Genomic DNA, 16,102 nt, shown 5'->3' on the forward strand with positions numbered 1-16,102 from the left:
CCTGGACCCTAAACCGTCCCCGTCCCCTAACCCTAACCCTAGCCCGAACCCTAACCCTAAACCTTCCCAGAAACCTGACCCTCACCCGTCCCCTAATCCTAACCCGTACGCTAACACTAAGCCGCGCCCTCACACGCACGCTCCCCCTAAAGCATTGTCGTACCCTCACCTGGAACCTAAACCGTTCCCGTCCCCTAACACTAACCTTAGCCCGAACCCTAACCCTAACCCTTCCCCGAAGCCGGACCCTCACCCGTCCCCTAATCCTAAGACGTACGCTAACACTAACCCGTGCCCTCACATGCACGCTCCCCCTAAAGCGTTGTCGTACCCTCACCTGGACCCTAAACCGTTTCCATCCCCTAACCCTAAACTTAGCCCGAACCCTAACCCTAACCCTTCCCCGAAGCCTGACCCTCACCCGTCCCCTAATCCTAACACGTACGCTAACACTAACCCGTGCCCTCCCACGCACGCTCCCCCTAAAGCGTTGTCGTACCCTCACCTGGACCCTAAACCGTTTCCATCCCCTAACCTTAACCCTACCCTGAACCCTAACCATAACCCTTCCCCGAAGCCTGACCCTCACCCGTCCCCTAATCCTAACCCGTACGCTAACACTAACCCGCGCCCTCACACGCACGCTCCCCATAAAGTGTTGTCGTCTCCTCACCTGGACCCTAAACCGTCCCCGTCCCCTAACGCTAACCCTAGACAGTCCCCTAACCGTAACTCTTCCCCGAAGCCTGACCCTCACCTGTCCCCTAATCCTAACCCCTACGCTAACAGTAACCCGCGCCCTCACAATTACGCTCCCCCTAAAGCGTTGTCATCCCCTCTCCTGGACCCTAAACCGTCCCCGTCCCCTAACCCTAACCCTAGCCGGAACCCTAACACTAACCCTTCCCCGAAGCCTGACCCTCACCCGTCCCCTAATCCTAACCCGTACGCTAACACTAACCCGCGCCCTCACACGTACGCTCCCCCTAAAACGTTGTCGTCCCCTCATCTAGACCCTAAACCGTCCCCGTCCCCTAAACCTAGCCCGAACCCTAACCCTAACACTTCCGCGAAGCCTGACACTCACCCGTCCCTTAATCCTAACCGTACGCTAACACTAATCCGCGCCTTCACACGTATGCTCCCCCTAAAGCGTTGTCGTCCCCTCACCTGGACCCTAAACCATCCCCGTCCCCTAACCCTAACCATAGGCCGTCCCCTAACCCTAACCCTTCCCCGAAGCCTGACCCTCACCCGTCCCCTAATCGTAACCCGAACGCTAACACTAACCCACGCCCTCACAATTACGCTCCCCCTAAAGTGTTGTCATCCCCTCACCTGGACCCCAAAACCGTCCCCGTGCCCTAACCCTAACCCTAGCCGGAACCCTAACCCTAACCCTTCCCCGAAGCCTGACCCTCACCTGTCCCCTAATCCTAACCCGTACGCTAACACTAACCCGCGCCCTCACACGTACGCTCCCCCTAAAGCGTTGTCGTCCCCTCACCTGGACCCTAAACCGACCCGTCTCCTAATCCTAACCATAGTCTGAACCCTAACCCTAACCCTTCCCGGAAGCCTGACCCTCACCCGTCCCCTAATCCAAACCAGTACGGTAACACTAACCCGCGCCCTCACACGTACGCTCCCCCTAAAGTGTTGTCGTACCCTCACCTGGACCCTAAACCGTCCCTGTCCCCTAACACTAACCTTAGCCCGAACCCTAACCCTAACCCTTCCCCGAAGCCTGACCCTCACCCGTCCCCTAATCCTAACCCGTACGCTAACACTAACCCGTGCCCTCGCACGCACGATCCCCCTAAAGCTCACACGTACGCTCCCCCTAAAGCGTTCTCGTACCCTCACCTGGACTCTAAACCTACCCGTCTCCTACTCCTAACCCTAGCCCGAACCCTAACACTAACCCTTCCCCGAAGCCTGACCCTCACCCATCACCTAATCCTAAGCCGTACGCTAACTCTAACCCCCGCCCTCACATGAACGCTCCCCCTAAGGCGTTGTCGTCCCCTCACCTGGACCCTAAACCATCCCCGTCACCTAACTCTATCCCTAGCCCTAACCCTAACCCTAACCCTTCACTGAAGCCTGACCCTCACCCGTCCCCTAATCCTAACGCATACGCTAACACTAACCGACGCCCTCACACGTATGCTCCCCCTAAAGCGTTGTTGTACCCTCACCTGGACCCTAAACCGTCACCGTCCCCTAACCCTAACCGTACCCCGAACCCTAACCCTAACACTTCCCAGAAGCCTGACCCTCACCCGTCCCCTAATCCTAACCCGTACGCTAACACTAACCCGCGCCCTCACACGCACGCTCCCCCTAAAGCGTTCTTGTACCCTCACCTGGACCCTAAATCGAACCCATCCCCTAACCCTAACCCTAGCCCGAACCCTAACCCTAACCCTTCCCCGAAGCATGACCCTCACCCGTCGCCTAATCCTAACCCGTACACTAACACTAACCCGCGCCCTCACATGCACGCTCCCCATAAAGCATTGTCGTCCCGTTACCTGGACCCTAAACCGTCCCCGTCCCCTAAACCTAACCCTAGCCCGAATCCTAAACCTAACCCTTCCCCGAAGCCTGACCCTCACCCGTCCCCTAATCCTAAACTATACACTAACATTAACCCGCGCCCTCACACGTACGCTCCCCCTAAAGCGTTGTCGTCCCCTCACCTGGACCCTAAACCGACCCGTCTCCTAATCCTAACCCTAGCCCGAACGCTAACCCTAACCCTTCCCCGAAGCCTGATCCTCACCCGTCCCCTAATCCTAACCCGTACGGTAACACTAACCTGCGTCCTCACACGCACGCTCCCCCTGAAGCGTTGTCGTCCCCTCACCTGGACCCTAAAACGTCCCCGTCCCCTAACCTTAACTCTAGCCCGAACCCTAAACCTAACCCTTCCCCGAAGCCTGACCCTCACCCGTCCCCTAATCCTAACCTGTACGCTAACACTAACACCCGACCTCACACGAACGCTCCCCCTAAAGCGTTGTCGTCCCCTCACCTGGACCCTAAACCGTCCCCGTTCCCTAAACCTAGCCCGAACCGTAACCCTAACACTTCCGCGAAGCCTGACACTCACCCGGCCCTTAATCCTAACCCGTACGCTAACACTAACCGGCGCCTTCACACGTACGCTCCCCCTAAAGCGTTGTTGTACCCTCAACAGGACCCTAAACCGTCCCCGTCCCCTAACCCTAACCCTAGCCTGAACCCTAACCCTAACCCTTCCCAGAATCGTAACCCTCACCCGTCCCCTAATCCTAACCCGTACACTTACACTAACCGACGCCCTCACACGCACGCTCCCCCTAAAGCGTTGTCGTACCCTCACCTGGAACCTAAACCATCTCCGTCCCCTAACCCTAACCCTAGCCCGAACCATAACCCTAACCATTCCCCGAAGCCTGACCCTCACCCATCCCCTAATCCTAACCCGTACGCTAACACTAACCCGCGCCCTCACACGCACGCTCCCCCTGAAGCGTTGTCGTACCCTCACCTGGACCCTAAACCGACCCGTCTCCTAATCCTTACCCTAGCCAGAACCCTAACCCTAACCCTTCCCTGAAACCTGATACTCACCCGTCCCCTAATCCTAACCCGTACGCTAACACTAACCTGCGTCCTCACACGCACGCTCCCCCTAAAGCGTTGTCGTCCCCTCACCTGGACCCTAAAACGTCCCCATCCCCTAAACCTAAGCCTAGCCCGAACCCTAACCCTAACCCTTCCCGAAGCCTGACACTCACCCGTCCCCTAACCCTAATCCGTACACTAACACTAACCCGTGCCCTCCCACGCACGCTCCCCCTAAAGCGTTGTCGTCCCCTCACCTGGACCCTAAGCCGTCCCCGTGCCCTAAACTTAACCCTAGCCTGAACCCTAACCCTAACCCTTCCCCGAAGCTTGACCCTCACCCGTCCCCTAATCCTAACCCGTACACTAACACTAACCCGCGCCCTCACATGCACACTCCCGATAAAGTGTTGTCGTCCCCTCACCTGGACCCTAAACCATCCCCGTCCCCTAACCCTAACCCTAGCCCGAACCCTAACCCTAACACTTCCCCGAAGCCTGACCCTCACCCGTCCCCTAATCCTAAACTGTACACTAACATTAACCCACACCCTCACACATACTCTCCCCCTAAAGCGTTGTCGTGCCCTCACCTGGACCCTAAGCCGACCCGTCTCCTAATCCTAACCCCAGGCCGAACCCTAACCCTAACACTTCCCCGAAGCCTGACACTCACCCGTCCCCAAATCCTAACCCGTACACAAACACTAACCCACGCCCTCACACGCACGCTCCCCCTAAGCATTGTCAACCCTCACCTGGACCCGAAACCGTCCCCGTCCCCTAACCCTAACCCTAGTCCGTCCCGTAACCCTAACCGATCCCCGGAGCCTGACCCTCACCCTTCCCCTAATCCTAACCCATACGCTAACACTAACCCGCGCCCTCACACGTACGCTCCCCCTAAAACTTTGTCGTCCCCTCACCTGGAACCTAAACCGTCCCCGTCCCATAAACCTAGCCCGAACCCTAACCCTAACACTTCCGCGAAGCCTTACACTCACCCGTCCCTTAATCCTAACCCGTACGCTAACACTAATCCGCGCCTTCACACGTACGCTCCCCCTAAAGCGTTGTCGTACCCTCACTTGGACCGTAAACCGTCCCCGTCCCCTAACTCTATCCCTAGCCCTAACCCTAACCCTAACCCTTCCCCGAAGCCTCACCCTCACCCGTCCCCTAATCCTAACCCGTACGCTAACACTAACCCGCGCCCTCACAAGTACGATCCCCCTAAAGAGTTGTTGTACACTCACCTGGACCCTAAACCGTCCCCGTCCCCTAACCCTAACCCTAGCCCGAACCCTAACCCTAAACCTTCCCAGAAACCTGACCCTCACCCGTCCCCTAATCCTAACCCGTACGCTAACACTAAGCCGCGCCCTCACACGCACGCTCCCCCTAAAGCATTGTCGTACCCTCACCTGGAACCTAAACCGTTCCCGTCCCCTAACACTAACCTTAGCCCGAACCCTAACCCTAACCCTTCCCCGAAGCCTGACCCTCACCCGTCCCCTAATCCTAAGACGTACGCTAACACTAACCCGTGCCCTCACATGCACGCTCCCCCTAAAGCGTTGTCGTACCCTCACCTGGACCCTAAACTGTCCCCGTCCCCTAACCCTAAACTTAGCCCGAACCCTAACCCTAACCCTTCCCCGAAGCCTGACCCTCACCCGTCCCCTAATCCTAACACGTACGCTAACACTAACCCGTGCCCTCCCACGCACGCTCCCCCTAAAGCGTTGTCGTACCCTCACCTGGACCCTAAACCGTTTCCATCCCCTAACCTTAACCCTACCCTGAACCCTAACCATAACCCTTCCCCGAAGCCTGACCCTCACCCGTCCCCTAATCCTAACCCGTACGCTAACACTAACCCGCGCCCTCACACGCACGCTCCCCATAAAGTGTTGTCGTCTCCTCACCTGGACCCTAAACCGACCCGTCCCCTAACGCTAACCCTAGACAGTCCCCTAACCCTAACCCTTCCCCGAAGCCTGACCCTCACATGTCCCCTAATCCTAACCCCTATGCTAACAGTAACCCGCGCCCTCACAATTACGCTCCCCCTAAAGCGTTGTCATCCCCTCTCCTGGACCCTAAACCGTCCCCGTCCCCTAACCCTAACCCTAGCCGGAACCCTAACACTAACCCTTCCCCGAAGCCTGACCCTCACCCGTCCCCTAATCCTAACCCGTACGCTAACACTAACCCGCGCCCTCACACGTACGCTCCCCCTAAAGCGTTGTCGTCCCCTCATCTAGACCCTAAACCGTCCCCGTCCCCTAAACCTAGCCCGAACCCTAACCCTAACACTTCCGCGAAGCCTGACACTCACCCGTCCCTTAATCCTAACCCGTACGCTAACACTAATCCGCGCCTTCACACGTATGCTCCCCCTAAAGCGTTGTCGTCCCCTCACCTGGACCCTAAAACATCCCCGTCCCCTAACCCTAACCATAGGCCGTCCCCTAACCCTAACCCTTCCCCGAAGCCTGACCCTCACCCGTCCCCTAATCGTAACCCGTACGCTAACACTAACCCACGCCCTCACAATTACGCTCCCCCTAAAGTGTTGTCATCCCCTCACCTGGACCCCAAAACCGTCCCCGTGCCCTAACCCTAACCCTAGCCGGAACCCTAACCCTAACCCTTCCCCGAAGCCTGACCCTCACCTGTCCCCTAATCCTAACCCGTACGCTAACACTAACCCGCGCCCTCACACGTACGCTCCCCCTAAAGCGTTGTCGTCCCCTCACCTGGACCCTAAACCGACCCGTCTCCTAATCCTAACCATAGTCTGAACCCTAACCCTAACCCTTCCCGGAAGCCTGACCCTCACCCGTCCCCTAATCGAAACCAGTACGGTAACACTAACCCGCGCCCTCACACGTACGCTCCCCCTAAAGCGTTGTCGTACCCTCACCTGGACCCTAAACCGTCCCTGTCCCCTAACCCTATCCCTAGCCCGAACCCTAACCCTAACCCTTCCCCGAAGCCTGACCCTCACCCGTCCCCTAATCCTAACCCGTACGCTAACACTAACCTGTGCCCTCACACGCACGCTCCCCCTAAAGTGTTGTCGTACCCTCACCTGGACCCTAAACCGTCCCTGTCCCCTAACACTAACCTTAGCCCGAACCCTAACCCTAACCCTTCCCCGAAGCCTGACCCTCACCCGTCCCCTAATCCTAACCCGTACGCTAACACTAAACCGTGCCCTCGCACGCACGATCCCCCTAAAGCTCACACGTACGCTCCCCCTAAAGCGTTCTCGTACCCTCACCTGGACTCTAAACCTACCCGTCTCCTACTCCTAACCCTAGCCCGAACCCTAACACTAACCCTTCCCCGAAGCCTGACCCTCACCCATCACCTAATCCTAACCCGTACGCTAACACTAACCCGCGCCCTCACACGCACGCTCCCCCTAAAGCGTTGTCGTACCCTCACCTGGACCCTAAACCGTCCCCGTTCCCTAACCCTAAACTTACCCCGAACCCTAACTCTAACCCTTCCCCGAAGCCTGACCCTCACCCGTCCCCTAACCCTAACCCTTCCCCGAAGCCTGACCCTCACCTGTCCCCTAATCCTAACCCCTACGCTAACAGTAACCCGCGCCCTCACAATTACGCTCCCCCTAAAGCGTTGTCATCCCCTCTCCTGGACCCTAAACCGTCCCCGTCCCCTAACCCTAACCCTAGCCGGAACCCTAACACTAACCCTTCCCCGAAGCCTGACCCTCACCCGTCCCCTAATCCTAACCCGTATGCTAACACTAACCCACGCCCTCACACGTACGCTCCCCCTAAAGCGTTGTCGTCCCCTCACCTGGACCCTAAACCGTCCCCGTCCCCTAAACCTAGCCCGAACCCTAACCCTAACACTTCCGCGAAGCCTGACACTCACCCGTCCCTTAATCCTAACCCGTACGCTAACACTAATCCGCGCCTTCACACGTATGCTCCCCCTAAAGCGTTGTCGTCCCCTCACCTGGACCCTAAACCATCCCTGTCCCCTAACCCTAACCCTAGCCGGAACCCTAACCCTAACCCTTCCCCGAAGCCTGACCCTCACCCGTCCCCTAATCCTAACCCGTACGCTAACACTAACCCACGCCCTCACACGTACGCTCCCCCTAAAGCGTTGTCGTCCCCTCACCTGGACCCTAAACCGACCCGTCTCCTAATCCTAACCATAGCCCGAACCCTAACCCTAACACTTCCCGGAAGTCTGACCCTCACCCGTCCCCTAATCCAAGCCAGTACGGTAACACTAACCTGCGCCCTCACACGTACGCTCCCCCTAAAGCGTTGTCGTACCCTCACCTGGACCCTAAACAGTCCCCGTCCTCTAACTCTATCCCTAGCCCTAACCCTAACCCTAACCCTTCCCCAAAGCCTGACCCTCACCCGTCCCCTAATCCTAACCCGTACGCTAACACTAACCCGCGCCCTCACACGTACGCTCCCCCTCAAGTGTTGTAGTACCCTCACCTGGACCCTAAACCGTCCCCGTCCCCTAAACCTAACCCTACCCCAAACCCTAACCCTAACCATTCCCAGAAGCCTGACCCTCACCCGTCCCCTAACCCTAACCCGTATGCTAACACTAAACAACGCCCTCACACGCACGCTCCCCCTAAAGCATTGTCGTACCCTGACCTGGACCCTAAACCGTCCCCGTCCCCTAACACTAACCTTAGCCCGAACCCTAACCCTAACACTTCCCCGAAGCCTGACCCTCACCCGTCCCCTAATCCTAACCCGTACGCTAACGCTAACCCGTGCCCTCGCACGCACGATCCCCCTAAAGCGTTGTCGTACCCTCACCTGGACCGTAAACCGTCTCTGTCCCCTAACCTTAACCCTAGCCTGAACCCTAACCCTAACCCTTCCCCGAAGCCTGACCCTCACTCGTCCACTAATCCTAATCCGTACGCTAACACTAACCTGCGCCCTCACACGTATGCTCCCCCTAAAGCGTTGTCGTACCCTCACCTGGACCCTAAACCGTCCCCGTCCCCTAACCCTAACCCTAGCCCGAACCCTAACCCTAACCCTAAACCTTCCCCGAAGCCTGACCCTCACCCGTACCCTAATCCTAACCCGTACGGTAACACTAACCCACGCCCTCACACGTGTGCTCCCCCTAAAGCGTTGTCGTACCCTCACCTGGACCCTAAACCGTCCCCGTCCCCTAACCCTAACCCTAGCCCGAACCCTAACCCTAACCCTTCCCCGAAGCCTGACCCTCACCCGTACCCTAATCCTAACCCGTACGGTAACACTAACCCCCGCCCTCACAAGAACGATCCCCCTAAAGCGTTGTCGTCCCCTCACCTGGACCCTAAACCGTCCCCGTTCCCTAAACCTAGCCCGAACCGTAACCCTAACACTTCCGCGAAGCCTGACACTCACCCGGCCCTTAATCCTAAACCGTATGCTAACACTAATCCGCGCCTTCCCACGTACGCTCCCCCTAAAGCGTTGTCGTCCCCTCACCTGGACCCTAAACCATCCCTGTCCCCTAACCCTAACCATAGCACGTCCCCTAACCCTAACCCTTCCCCGAAGCCTGACCCTCACCCGTCCCTTAATCCTAACCCGTACGCTAACACTAACCCACGCCCTCACACGCACGCTCCCCCTAAAGCATTGTCATACCCTCACCTGGAACCTAAACCGTCCCCGTCCCCTAACCCTAACCCTAGCCCGAACCCTAACCCTAACTCTTCCCCGAAGCCTGACCCTCACCCGTCCCCTAATCCTAACCCGTACGCTAACACTAACACGCTCCCTCACATGCACCCTCCCCCTAAAGCGTTGTCGTACCCTCACCTGGACCCTAAATCGTCCCCATCCCCTAACACTAACCCTAGCCCGAACCCTAACTGTAACCCTTCCCCGAAGCCTGACCCTCACCCGTCCCCTAATCCTAATGCGTACACTAACACTAACCCACGCCCTCACACGTACGCTCCCCCTAAAGCGTTGTCGTACCCACACCTGGACACTAAACCGTCCCCGTTCCCTAACCCTAACCCTAGCCCAAACCCTAAAACTAACTCTTCCCCGAAGCCTGACCCTCACCCATCCCCTAATCCTAACCCGTACGCTAACACTAACCGGCGCCCTCACACGTACGCTCCCCCTAAAGCGTTCTCGTACCCTCACCTGGACCCTAAACCTTCCCCATCCCCTAACTCTATCCTTAGCCCTAACCCTAAACCTAACCCTTCCCCGAAGCCTGACCCTCACCAGTCCCCTAATCCTAACCCTTACGCTAACACTAACCTGCGTCCTCACACACACGCTCCCCCTAAAGCGTTGTCGTCCCCTCACCTGGACCCTAAAACGTCCCCATCCCCTAAACCTAACCCTAGCCCGAACCCTAACCCTAACCCTTCCCGAAGCCTGACCCTCACCCGTCCCCTAACCCTAATCCGTACACTAAAACTAACCCGCGCCCTCCCACGCACACTCCCGATAAAGTGTTGTCGTCCCCTCACCTGGACCCTAAACCATCCCCGTCCCCTAACCCTAACCCTAGCCCGAACCCTAACCCTAACACTTCCCCGAAGCCTGACCCTCACCCGTCCCCTAATCCTAAACTGTACACTAACATTAACCCACACCCTCACACATACTCTCCCCCTAAAGCGTTCTCGTGCCCTCACATGGACCCTAAACCGACCCGTCTCCTAATCCTAACCCTAGCCCGAACCCTAACCCTAAAACTTCCCCGAAGCATGACCCTCAGCCGTCCCCTAATCCTAACCCGTACACTAACACTAACCCACGCCCTCACACGCACGCTCCCCCTAAAGCGTTGTCGTACCCTCACCTGGACCCTAAACCGTCCCCGTCCCCTAACCCTAATCTTAGCCCGAACCCTAACCCTAACCCTTCCCCGAAGCCAGACCCTCACCCGTCCCCTAACCCTAACCCTTCCCCGAAGCCTGACCCTCACCTGTCCCCTAATCCTAACCCCTACGCTAACAGTAACCCGCGCCCTCACAATTACGCTCCCCCTAAAGCGTTGTCATCCCCTCTCCTGGACCCTAAACCGTCCCCGTCCCCTAACCCTAACCCTAGCCGCAACCCTAACACTAACCCTTCCCCGAAGCCTGACCCTCACCCGTCCCCTAATCCTAACCCGTACGCTAACACTAACCTGCGCCCTCAAACGTACGCTCCCCCTAAAGAGTTGTCGTCCCCTCACCTGGACCCTAAACCGTCCCCGTCCCCTAAACCTAGCCAGAACCCTAACCCTAACACTTCCGCGAAGCCTGACACTCACCCGTCCCTTAATCCTAACCCGTACCCTAACACTAATCCGCGCCTTCACACGTATGCTCCCCCTAAAGCGTTGTCGTCCCCTCACCTGGACCCTAAACCATCCCCATCCCCTAACCCTAACCATAGCCCGTCCCCTAACACTAACCCTTCCCCGAAGCCTGACCCTCACCCGTCCCCTAATCCTAACCCCTACGCTAACAGTAACCCGCGCCCTCACACGTACGCTCCCCCTAAAGCGTTGTCGTCCCCTCACCTGGACCCTAAACCGACCCGTCTCCTAATCCTAACCATAGCCCGAACCCTAACCCTAACCCTTCCCGGAAGTCTAACCCTCACCCGTCCCCTAATCCAAACCAGTACGGTAACACTAAACCACGCCCTCACACGTGTGCTCCCCCTAAAGCGTTGTCGTACCCTCACCTGGACCCTAAACCGTCCCCGTCCCCTAACCCTAACCCTAGCCCGAACCCTAAGCCTAACCCTTCCCCGAAGCCTGACCCTCACCCGTACCCTAATCCTAACCCGTACGGTAACACTAACCCCCGCCCTCACAAGAACGCTCCCCCAAAAGCGTTGTCGTCCCCTCACCTGGACCCTAAACCGTCCCCGTTCCCTAAACCTAGCCCGAAACGTAACCCTAACACTTCCGCGAAGCCTGACACTCACCCGGCCCTTAATCCTAACCCGTAGGCTAACACTAATCCGCGCCTTCCCACGTACGCTCCCCCTAAAGCGTTGTCGTCCCCTCACCTGGACCCTAAACCATCCCTGTCCCCTAACCCTAACCATAGCACGTCCCCTAACCCTAACCCTTCCCCGAAGCCTGACCCTCAACCGTCCCCTAATCCTAACGCGTATGCTAACACTAACCCGCGCCCTCACACGTACGCTCCCCCTAAAGCATTGTCGTACCCTCACCTGGACCCTAAACCGTCCCCGTCCCCTAACCCTAACCCTAGCCCGAACCCTAACCCTAACACTTCCCCGAAGACTGACCCTCACCCGTCCCCTAATCCTAACCCGTACGCTAACACTAACCCGCGCCCTCACACGTACGCTCCCCCTAAAGCGTTGTCGTACCATGACCTGGACCCTAAACCGTCCCCGTCCCCTAACCCTATCCCTAGCCCAAACCCTAAGCCTAACACTTCCCTGAAGCCTGACCCTCACCTGTCCCCTAATCCTAACCCGTACGCTAACACTAACCCGCGCCCTGAAACGTACGCTCCCCCTAAAGCGTTGTTGTACCCTCACCTGGACCCTAAACCGTCCCCGTCCCCTAACCCTAACCCTAGCCCGAAACCTAACTCTAACCCTTCCTCGAAGCCTGACCCTCACCCGTCCCCTAATCCTAACCCGTACGCTAACACTAACCCACACCCTCACACGCACGCTCCCCCTAAAGCATTGTCATACCCTCACCTGGAACCTAAACCGTCCCCGTCCCCTAACCCTAACCCTAGCCCGAACCCTAACCCTAACTCTTCCCCGAAGCCTGACCCTCACCCGTCCCCTAATCCTAAGCCGTACGCTAACACTAACACGCTCCCTCACACGCACCCTCCCCCTAAAGCGTTGTCGTACCCTCACCTGGACCCTAAATCGTCCCCATCCCCTAACACTAACCCTAGCCCGAACCCTAACCGTAACCCTTCCCCAAAGCCTGACCCTCACCCGTCCCCTAATCCTAACGCGTACACTAACACTAACCCACGCCCTCACACGTACGCTCCCCCTAATGCGTTGTCGTACCCACACCTGGACACTAACCCGTCCCCGTCCCCTAACCCTAACCCTAGCCCAATCCCTAAAACTAACCCTTCCCCGAAGCCTGACCCTCACCCATCCCCTAATCCTAACCCGTACGCTAACACTAACCGGCGCCCTCACACGTACGCTCCCCCTAAAGCGTTCTCGTACCCTCACCTGGACCCTAAACCGTCCCCATCCCCTAACTCTATCCCTAGCCCTAACCCTAACCCTAACCCTTCCCCGAAGCCTGACCCTCACCAGTCCCCTAATCCTAACCCGTACGCTAACACTAACCCGCGCCCTCACACGTACGCTCCCCCTAAAGCGTTGTTGTACCCTCACCTGGACCCTAAACCATCCCCGTCCCCTAACCGTAACCCTAGCCTGAACACTAACCCTAACCCTTCCCAGAATCCTGACCCTCACCCGTCCCCTAATCCTAACCAGTACACTAACACTAACCCACGCCCTCACACGCACGCTCCCCCTAAAGCATTGTCGTACCCTCACCTGGAACCTAAACCGTCCCCGTCCCCTAACCCTAACCCTAGCTCGAACCCTAACCCTAACCCTTCCCCGAAGCCTGACCCTCACCCATCCCCTAATCCTAACCCGAACACTAACACTAACCCGCGTCCTCACAAGCACGCTCCCCCTAAAGCGTTGTCGTACCCTCACCTGGACCCTAAACCGACCCGTCTCCTAATCCTAACCCTAGCCCGAACCCTAACCCTAAAACTTCCCCGAAGCATGACCCTCAGCCGTCCCCTAATCCTAAACCGTACGCTAACACTAACCCCCGCCCTCACTCGTACGCTCCCCCTAAAGTGTTGTCGTCCCCTCACCTGGACCCTAAACCATCCCCGTCCCCTAAACCAAGCCCGAACCCTAACCCTAACACTTCCGCGAAGCCTTACACTCACCCGTCCCTTAATCCTAACCCGTACGCTAACACTAATCCGCGCCTTCACACGTACGCTCCCCGTAAAGCGTTATCGTCCCCTCACCTGGAGCCTAAACCATCCCCGTCCCCTAACCCTAACCATAGCCCGTCCCCTAACCCTAACCCTTCCCCGAAGCCTGACCCTCACCTGTCCCCTAATCGTAACCCGTACGCTAACAATAACCCGCGCCCTAACAATTACGCTCCCCTTAAATCGTTGTCATCCCCTCACCTGGACCCTAAACCGTCCCCGTGCCCTAACCCTAACCCTAGCCGGAACCCTAACCCTAACCCTTCCCCGAAGCCTGACCCTCACACGTCCCCTAATCCTAACCCGTACGCTAACACTAACCGGCGCCTTCACACGTACGCTCCCCCTAAAGCGTTGTTGTACCCTCAGCTGGACCCTAAACCGTCCCCGTCCCCTAACTCTATCCCTAGCCCTAACCCTAACCCTAACCCTTCCCCGAAGCCTGACCCTCACCCGTCCCCTAATCCTAACCCGTACGCTAACACTAACCCGCGCCCTCACACGTACGCTCCCACTAAAGCGTTGTTGTACCCTCACCTGGACGCTAAACCGTCCCCGTCCCCTAACACTAACCCTAGCCTGAACCCTAACCCTAACCCTTCCCAGAATCCTAACCCTCACCCGTCCCCTAATCCTAACCCGTACACTTACACTAACCCACGCCCTCACACGCACGCTCCCCCTAAAGCATTGTCGTACCCTCACCTGGAACCTAAACCGTCCCCGTCCCCTAACCCTAACCCTACCCGAACCCTAACCCTAACCCTTCCCCGAAGCCTGACCCTCACCCATCCCCTAATCCTAACCCGTACGCTAACACTAACCCGCGCCCTCACACGCACGCTCCCCCTAAAGCGTTGTCGTACCCTCACCTGGACCCTAAACCGACCCGTCTCCTAATCCTAACCCTAGCCAGAACCCTAACCCTAACACTTCCCTGAAGCCTGATCCTCACCCGTTCCCTAATCCTAACCCGTACGCTAACACTAACCTGCGTCCTCACACACACGCTCCCCCTAAAGCGTTGTCGTCCCCTCACCTGGAACCTAAAACGTCCCCATCCCCTAAACCTAACCCTAGCCCGAACCCTAACCCTAACCCTTCCCGAAGCCTGACACTCACCCGTCCCCTAACCCTAATCCGTACACTAAAACTAACCCGCGCCCTCCCACGCACACTCCCGATAAAGTGTTGTCGTCCCCTCACCTGGACCCTAAACCATCCCCGTCCCCTAACCCTAACCCTAGCCCGAACCCTAAACCTAACCCTTCCCCGAAGCCTGACCCTCACCCGTCACCTAATCCTAAACTGTACACTAACATTAACCCACACCCTCACACATACTCTCCCCCTAAAGCGTTCTCGTGCCCTCACATGGACCCTAAACCGACCCGTCTCCTAATCCTAACCCTAGCCCGAACCCTAACCCTAAAACTTCCACGAAGCATGACCCTCAGCCGTCCCCTAATCCTAACCCGTACGGTAACACTAACCTGCGTCCTCACACGCACGCTCCCCCTAAAGCATTGTCGTACCCTCACCTGGAACCTAAACCGTCCCCGTCCCCTAACCCTAACCCTAGCTAGAACCCTAACCCTAACCCTTCCCTGAAGCCTGACCCTCACCCATCCCCTAATCCTAACCCGTACGCTAACACTAACCCGCGACCTCACACGCACGCTCCCCCTAAAGCGTTGTCGTACCCTCACCTGGACCCTAAACCGACCCGTCTCCTAATCCTAATCCTAGCCCGAACCCTAACCCTAAAACTTCCCCGAAGCATGACCCTCAGCCGTGCCCTAATCCTAACCCGTACGCTAACACTAACCCCCGCCCTCACACGTACGCTCCCCCTAAAGCGTTGTCGTACCCTCACCTGGACCCTAAACCTTCCCCATCCCCTAACTCTATCCCTAACCCTAACCCTAACCCTAACCCTTCCCCGAAGCCTGACCCTCACACGTCCCCTAATCCTAATCTGTACGCTAACACTAACCCTCGCCCTCACACGCACGCTCCCCATAAAGCGTTGTCGTCCCCTCACCTGGACCCTAAACCGTCCCCGTCCCCTAATTCTAACCCTAGCTCGAACCCTAAAACTAACCCTTCCCCGAAGCCTGACCCTCACCCGTCCCGTAATCCTAAACTATACACTAACATTAACCCGCGTCCTCACACGTACGCTCCCCCTAAAGCGTTGTCATCCCCTCACCTGGACTCTAAACCTACCCGTCTCCTACTCCTAACCCTAGCCCGAACCCTAACACTAACCCTTCCCCGAAGCCTGACCCTCACCCATCCCCTAATCCTAACCCGTACGCTAACACTAACCCGCGCCCTCACACGCACGCTCCCCCTAAAGCGTTGTCGTACACTCACCTGGACCCTAAACCGTCCCCGTCCCCTAACGCTAAACTTAGCCCGAACCCTAACCCTAACCCTTCCCCGAAGCCTGAC

The 16,102-nt window shown here is 57.5% G+C and overlaps 1 long non-coding RNA gene across 2 annotated transcripts in view; it reads right to left on the reverse strand.

The window, feature by feature from the left end:
- The window catches only part of LOC125963197 (uncharacterized), a 43,999-nt gene that overhangs the window by 21,869 nt on the left and 6,028 nt on the right, over nt 1–16,102 (reverse strand). For both annotated transcript variants that reach the window (XR_007475018.1, XR_007475017.1), the window contains exon 2: nt 6,995–7,071. This is a non-coding gene — a long non-coding RNA (uncharacterized LOC125963197). The remainder of the gene's footprint in view (nt 1–6,994; nt 7,072–16,102) is intronic.

The sequence above is a fragment of the Orcinus orca genome, unplaced genomic scaffold (genome assembly GCF_937001465.1).
Source record: "Orcinus orca unplaced genomic scaffold, mOrcOrc1.1 scaffold_194, whole genome shotgun sequence".
Lineage (NCBI taxonomy): Eukaryota > Metazoa > Chordata > Mammalia > Artiodactyla > Delphinidae > Orcinus > Orcinus orca.